We start from the raw sequence: 8,559 nt of genomic DNA, 5'->3' as shown, positions 1-8,559 counted from the left end.
TTCTTTATGTACAGCTTTGTTTTTTAAAGTCACAAACTTAAAATAGGGCACAGAAGTACTGGTCATCCTAAATCAAGTGTTAGTCCTTGATCCCCCAGGAGGTAGCAGGGCAATTCTGGGTCAGAGTGAGTGCTAAGAGAGAAACTGTATGGAGAAACTGAACCACACAGGCTGTGATGTGGTGAAGTAGCACACTTGCATTGATCTGATTCCTACCGGTTACACCTAACGTTTCCTTTATTCAAACAGTTCCCTTTGTATTATTATCAAGTTCACAAGCTGGATGGTGGCACACTTTCTCTAAAGTTATTGTGGATTGGGCGGCCACAGCCATTACCTGGCCAGGATGCCAGCTGGATGGAAGGACCAGGGGAAGAGGACATCTGCAAGGCACTACCTCCCCAGGGACATTAGTAGGCGACTCTCCTGGGTCGCTATGACATCATGGATTCCCACAGGGCACCCTGGGAGTTGGAGTTTGGCATAACCCTGTTAGGTTCCATGGGGGCCTCCAGGGCGAGCTGCAGAGCCTGGGAGTGATTCAAGGTCTGATTAATGAGCCACCTAGAACACTTCTGGGACCAGCTTAAAAGGAGATGCCTTACCTCACTCAGGGAGCCAGAGTCGGGTGGAAAAAGACGAAGCTTGCTGGAGGAAGAGTGGAGGTGAGAGAAAGGGAGAGAAAGAGAGAAGAGTGTGTTTTCTGCTGGGAGCTTTGGACTTTGTTGCTGTGGGGAGCAAAGAAAAGTTCTTCCCTACGAAATAAAAACGTGTGCTGTGTAACACTTGTGTCTCGGCCTGTCTTTGTCAGCTTAGGATGTCTGTATGTACCCTGGTGGTCCACATTACTTTAATTTGGGGTCATAATGTAGATAGATAGATCTATCTATTTATTTAAGTGAAGGAACTTAATTCTCTAAAAACTGCATGCTCAGGTTCAATGGGATTCATTTTGGAGGATGTATTATATTACTTCTAATATCATTTATTTTGGGTTTTAAAAATGTGGCAAACGCCTCATAAGTTCCACTAGAGGTTTTCAGTAGGTATTTCATTGGCTGAACTGGGTTTAGAAGATGACCAATAGTAGAAAATTAAGCTCTTTGGTTTCCTGCATAATCATTTATAAGTTCAGAAAAACAGGACTGTCCCTCAAGATGGACTACTTCATTGTACTCTGATATAAAATAATGTATTGTTAAGTCAGTTTTTCTCCATTTACATTGAGCCTTACAACATTTTCTCTTAAGATCCGACAAGTTTTTCAAGGTATTTTAGTGCTGATAGATAGATAGATAGATAGATAGATAGATAGATAGATAGATAGATAGATAGATAGATAGATAGATAGATAGATAGATAGATAGATAGATAGATAGATAGATAGATAGATAGATAATATTTATTTATTGTTTTGCAGTTAGTATACTGGAGCCCCATTGTGTTTCCAGACACAATTCTGCTAAATAATTCATTGGTTAAAAGTACTTAATGCTAGTGTGTCAGAGAGATGATGTACAGCATTGTTCATAACTGCCATTAGTTTTATCTTTATTCTCACCTCCACTACTACCTCCAGCAGGTCAACATGGTGTCCCAGTCTGTTGATCCAGTGTGCTACTCTTAAAATGATGTTACGCCACAGCATAGACAATTGCACTGGCCATCAGATTCAGATCACTGTGAGAGGGATCACTACAGATGCCGAGGGATGGTGGAGAGACAAGACAGCAGGGCTTCTGTGGTCCCTTAGGGCACCGAGGGATGAGAGTGGGGACGTGAGGGTTGAACGTGCTTGTCATAGTGTGTCTCCGCCAGCTGAGTAGATCTCGAGAGAGAACAGCAAAGGGAAGGTCTAGGAATGACATACAGAGGCTTGTGAACTTTAATGAACTGATCCTGACTGTGATTTTATTCTTGAATTTACCTGGTTATGGAATTAGTTATTGATGAGTTTTATCTTCCATACTGACACAGTTCTATCAAGAATTATTTATTTATTCAACTGCTATACACACACCTAGACATGTCTGAGTCCTCAGTGTACTAGTCTGTACATGACTATCGATGTCCAGGTTTAAGGAGAGTATGGTAGATGTGGGCAATCATGGCATCACAACCATATAACTCTCTAGAATCTCATAATGAACTAGGATTACCAATTGCTTTTGGTCTAAGCACTCTCATTTTTTCCCACTTTAAATTTAAAGTGAAATTTTGTTAATATTATCCAGGTAATACCAGGAAACCGAGCTACAACTCCAAAATAGTGAGTGAAATGAAATACTACAGTGTGGGCTATCAAAAGAGAAACAGCACCACACAGATTGTGATGGTGGCAAGACGATTAACATGCTTACCTTTCAACCAAAAAACTATGGTTATATTCCTGCCAATTACAGTTATCTTTATCTTTAAACAAGCATTTCCTTCACTATTTTTGACATGGTCCCAAATCAACCAGTGATGGAACCAAATTATCACCAGATAATATGAGGTTCTGTGCATCAGACTGACAAATAAAGAACATTGTATACAAAGAAGCTATCCGATACTGACAATAGTTTTGAACCAAATGCAAAAAAAGCATGTCTTAAATGATCAATTGTTGTTGGACTAATCACTCTTCACTTGTGGTCCTCAGTTGATCTCAGGGCAGTTTACTGACTTAGAAGAACATCCAATGTTTGCATTAAAGATATAAAATAGTCTAATGTAATTAATGCACTGATAGGAAATAATCAAATTAAAAGTAAAAGGTAGCCATGCAAAATGATCAATCCTAGATTTCTCTTACAAAATAACATCATCTAGTGTTTAAATATATTATTTATTTATATTTTCATTTTATTAGTGTCAAATTTGTTTATTCTTGTTACCAATTCACTTCCCATGGAAGTTTACTAGATGATTTTAATAAAATGCAAAAACATGTACAAAAATACACATAAAAAGAAAATATTACATTAAGGACAGCAGTTAAAATAAAGCAATTCTGTAGAAAAACTGGAACAAATCTGACTTCTTAGTTCCACTCTGTACCACACCAATGTGCTCTGCTTTCTGTTTTATTTTTTTTTTAAGTTCCGTTACCACAAAACCTTCCATGGAATGAGCTTCATTTAAAAGGAGAAAAAAACAAAACAAACTCTTGTTTCTCACCATGAAATCAAATGAAATAAATGACAATTAAACTGGACTTTTCCTGATTTTGGCCATATTGTGTTTTGGCCATTAAAATAAATCTTAATTTGAGGGACATTTTTCAAGCAAAAGTTAAACCAGCAGAGTATTATAAACAGCTGAAAAACATGAAACAAAGAAAAGGAAATGATAACTTTTGGCCACATCACAGCTAAAACGTCAACTTCACATTTTGGGTGAAAGCACAAGAATGTTTGTCAAGTCGTGTAAAAGAGGAAACCCGACCTTCACCATAGTATTGCTGTTTTTACAACTTCTGACATCTCCTTTCGATACTTCTTTACGCCTCATCATACCAGGTTACATGCTGCATTATGTCTGGCCCATGATTTGTTCAAGTTCACTGTCATGTGTACATACACAAACTGTACAGAATTAAAGTGACAATGACACAATACTAATAAAAGACAAGCAGAAAAACATAGAAAGCAACATATATATATATTGCACGCAAAAGAAAAGAAAGAGATACAATGTTTGTAGACTCTCTTGTTTGGTGAATACCACTTGTAACTAAGGAATTGTGTTTTGTTGTGAGCTCTTCAGTAGTGATGATCAATTTTGCAACCTTGTCCTGTAATACTTGTTCACAAACAGTCCTTCAGATTCAATTATGTTGACCTCTTTTGTAAGTCACTTTGGATAAAGGTGTCTGCTAAGCAAATAAATGCAAATGTCAATCAGACATTTTCTAACCCACTAAGTCCAAAACAGAGAGTACTGGAGCCTATCCCAGCTAGCATAGGGCACAAGGCAGTAACAAACCCTGGACATGGTGCCAGTCCACTGTAGGGTGGACATACAAACACACCCCAACCACACAATAGGGCCAATTTAGTATTACTAATCCACCTAACCTGTGTGTTTTTGGACTATGGAGCACCCGGAGTAAACTGACCAAACACAAGGAAAGCATGCAAACTTCATGCAGAGAGGACCTGGGACACAAACCCAGGTCTCCTTACTGCCAGGCAGCAACTGTGCCACTGTACCGCCTCCTAAATGTAAATGTCAAGTTTGAAAAAATAGTTTTCTCACTCTGGGGTTTGAGCTTCCAAGGACACATCTCTGAATGTTTTGCACACCAGTACACGACTGAACCCCAACTTCTGATCCATGTCATTATTAAATAGCAGTAGTAGCAGAAGGGGAGGGTCTTCTTGTGTCATGTTGGAATTGAATTGACAATTTCCTCTGTTCTCAAGGTGAAAAAGGAAAGGCGGTTAATACTGGTGTTATTCCATTCTCAACCTGCATCACTTCTACCGGATTAGGACCTTCAAAATGCTACCTAGCTGCATGTGCCTGACAATACATATTCACATACATACTGTATACTGTAATTTAACCACAAAAAACTCAAAAAGAAGACTGAAGCTCAAAAACGAAGCCTTAAAATTTTAATAAGACCTAGAAACAAAGTATGCCAGTGTGGTACAATGTGTCACAGATTTGTGGTGGGTTCAGGATTATTAATAACAGAAAGAGAAATTTTAAAGCTTCTTATCCTCTCAACGTCATCCCTTCATAAGTAGATGTTTGTGTGGTCAGCCTTCTGTTTCCTGAGGCCTGTATCAAGCTCAATAGTTTTGCTGACATAAGGGTGAGATTGTTGTTGTGAGTTAGCAGGTAGATCTCTTCTCTGTAAGCCATCTTGTCATTGTTGGTGATCAGGCCTATGACGGTGATGTCATCAGCAAATTTAAATTTTGAGTAAATTTTGGAGCTTTGTTTGGTCAGTCATCTGTGAATATGGAGTACAGAATGGGGCTTGGTAGTGTGGTTGTCGTTTTCATATTCCTGGTTTTGTGATGGGGTCAGAAGTATAAAACTTGCATATGCACAAAGAGAGTCTTGATATGTGCATTTGCAATTTTCTACAGGATTTCTAAAAGAAAACTTTACAGGAGAACTTGCATATATTTATCGTAAGTATGACCCATCCGTATGCAACTGGGAAATGACGACATGCTCGATCATGCAGGGAAATGCAGCCAAACCAGCTAAATGACGACTCATGCATATTATTATTTATATAGCCGAGCCTTTATTAGAATGTGTGCTGACGTGATAACCACATTACACCTTAAAAGTGATGAATAGGATATACAGACTATATTTTAGTTTTTTTGCCAGTTTGTATTGACTGCTTGTTGCCACTCCTCAGGGAATTGGCAGACAGATCAGGAATGTCTTGGCAATAATTCAGGACATCATGCCTGCAGTACTGGAAGCCATCAACCTACCATATCCGGTTTTCATATGGTGTGGGAATACATACATAAAACAACATGTTTTTGTCAACAAAATAATATAATTGGCAGCAGTGTCCTGTATTCCTAATAGTAATCAGAGCAATTTACTGCACTCATATTGCAATAAGGGCACCTAATGAGAATGACAATGCTTTTGTTAACCATAAGCAGTGAGATTCCAAAAATGAACAAGTCATCTGTGAAGCAAGATGAGGCTGATAGACGTCATGGCTCAGTGGCCTGGTTCAACTTGTGATTAATTTATTTCGAGTCAAAGTAGCATTGGCAGAGGACTTCCTGATGCTGCTATATGTGATGACCAGCTGGCCGAACTCTTGGTGTTTTATATGGTCTATACTATTCATTTTAACAGCAATCATCTCATTGCATGTGCTCCATATGCCTTACCTCGACCCACAGAACGTACAGAAGCACAGCAAGAGACTCTTCAATGCTTCAGGAGGAAGGCTGTCCCAGTCAATGAAGTTCTGCAGCATCGTGATTGCAAATGCACAAGATTCATTAGTTTATTCCATTAGCAGTGGTTACAGGCCAGCAACCTGGCTGAGTTCGAGGTGTACTCGCATATGCACAGTTACAAATTGACTGAGATTTATATAGGTGAATTGTGTGGAAATGTGTGTACACCGGGTTTAATAAATCAGATTTTTTTGTTGTATGCAATTTTCCTGTTTTTTTCCATTTGCATATTTTCACACTCCCACAAAGCGTTATAAAGGAGACCCCAGGTCTACATTCTTTGGACCTCAGAAGGGCAAACTAAGGTCTGCATTTGCAAACCTAACCATGTGATTGTTGTAACACTTTTGCATATTTACTTAACTTACTAGGATATTTCCTACTCAAATACATGCCACTTTACATACAGTGTACCTTTACTGGATAAACACACGTGTGCATTTTCAAACAATGAGATGCAGAATTCAGGAATAATGCTAAAGAAGCTACCGATATTTAAAGGAAGGGAAAAAAGAACTCAAAGTACAAAAATAATGTCAAGCAGACTTAAACTACTGCCCATCTGGTGAGGAGGATTGTCTGCTTGCCCAGCTGTCAATTATCACACCAGTTGACCACCCATCTCTCTCTCTTAACCCTGGTTTCTTCCACTCTCCAGTGAGACTCTGTCCTGACTCTCCTATCAGCTTCAGAACTGATTAGCTTCTGCAGTATCTGGGGTAAGGTGCAGTTCTCCCTGGTTAAAGAAAAACCACACATAAGCCCCCTCTAAAGGCTGCCTGCATCCCAAAACCCTGAGACCTTCAGGGTCACCAAATGGACTGAAGAGCAATGACTGCATTCCGGTTTCATGATGCTGGCCTTCATTTTTAAAGGACAAATGATTCAATTTCTTCCAACTTGGGTTGCACACTATTGGTCTAGAGGTACTCTTGCCTCTTGCCCGCGTTTGTTCTGTCCTATTTTCTAGACTGTCTACCGGATTATCCACCCACTAGTGTTCTTCAAGAATACTGCATTGGTCTCACTTTTACCAGTGCTCCTGTCTGATTCATTTTCAGAGTAACAGACGCAATATTTAGCTGGGAACTCACACCTCACAGTCACTTAAGTGTAGCTAGTTTAGAATGCAGACCTCTAGTATAATAAATAAACAAGTTAGAAAATGCTTTAGTTAATTGCTTTGAAGGCTGGTGCATTTTTAAGAGTGACAGATATCACATTTTTGTTCATTTGATTCTTTGACAATTAGGCATATCCAAAAATAACAGTGATAATATAATACAATTAAAATAACAGAATATTAGTTGAGTACATTAAATACATACTTTAAAGCATTTTACCATATCATGTAGTTAAAAATTGAGCCCAAATAGGCTTGTGGTGGCTCAATGGCTTTCACAGACACCAGATATCAATCCAGGTAATGTACAAATGACATCTAATGATCTACTACAGTTAGCTGTTAGTTGTGAACAGCCTATGGCTATTTGTGCTTCATAATTCTTAAACATAAAATTTTTGAATGAAGTACTCGATGGAGAGTTAAAATCCTTTTTGATGTCTCAAGTTAAAATTGACAATGTGTTTTAAGGACACAAGGCACTCTTCTTAAAATGAAACTAAAATTAAAAAGTAAGAATATGTATTTGATATAATGGGAAAAGAGAACAAAAAGAAACTAAATACCTCTTTCTAAGGGATTGATATCGTAAACTTGACTAATAAAGTATGTATGTTTAAGAAAAGAAAGGCGAAACAGTTCTAAATAAGGTGAAGGAAAAAATAATAATTTAGATGAGAGTCACATGAGCATTTTCCTTGTTCTTATTTTAGCTGTCATAGTAATGTACTCAGAGGGAACCAAATTCTTACTCCACATGGCAATGTATGTATTTCTGCACATAGATCAGCACACAGTACAAATGGCATTATACAGTTAGGTCCATAAATATTAATAATAAAATCACCTGCCCATGAAATAGCCTTTGAGTCAATTGTCCAATTACTTTTGAGCCATTGAAATGAAGGGATTGTGTTAAAAAAATGCTTTAGTTGCCTCACATTTTTATGCAATCGTTTTGTTCACCCCACTGAATTAAAGCTGAAAGTCTGCACTTCAACTGCATCTGAGTTGTTTCATTTAAAATTCATTGTGGTAATGTACAGAACCAAAATTAGAAAAAACTTGTCTCTGTCCAAATATTTATGGGTCTAACTGTATATCTTTGTCTTGTTGTTGATAATAATTCCTGGTTACACTTAGCTTCATATTGATTTTTTTGTCATTATAAGTAGGCTATAGTTGCATTGCCATTTGCTTTTACAGATACAAAAACAGTTTAACTGACCTGGTATGACATCAAGCAACAGGTGAACTGACTTGGTGTTGCAGAGTCCTGGCAAGTTGCTGTTGCGATTTTGTATTCCCTGCTGTGCACATGCATTTCTCTCCTGCTCTTTCATTAATTTGTGCTGAGATCTGTTTTACTATCAGCGGCAGCCTTCAGATGAGTAAAACAGGAAATTCTAAAATATAAACAGTACAAGTTGAAATAACGACTCCTAAGGAAAGTTTATTGTGATTATTAGCGATAGTAGGGAGCAGGTTGAGGAGACC

Source organism: Erpetoichthys calabaricus, chromosome 10, assembly GCF_900747795.2.
Source record: "Erpetoichthys calabaricus chromosome 10, fErpCal1.3, whole genome shotgun sequence".
Taxonomy (NCBI): domain Eukaryota; kingdom Metazoa; phylum Chordata; class Cladistia; order Polypteriformes; family Polypteridae; genus Erpetoichthys; species Erpetoichthys calabaricus.
Note: the sequence above shows the minus strand (reverse complement) of the source record.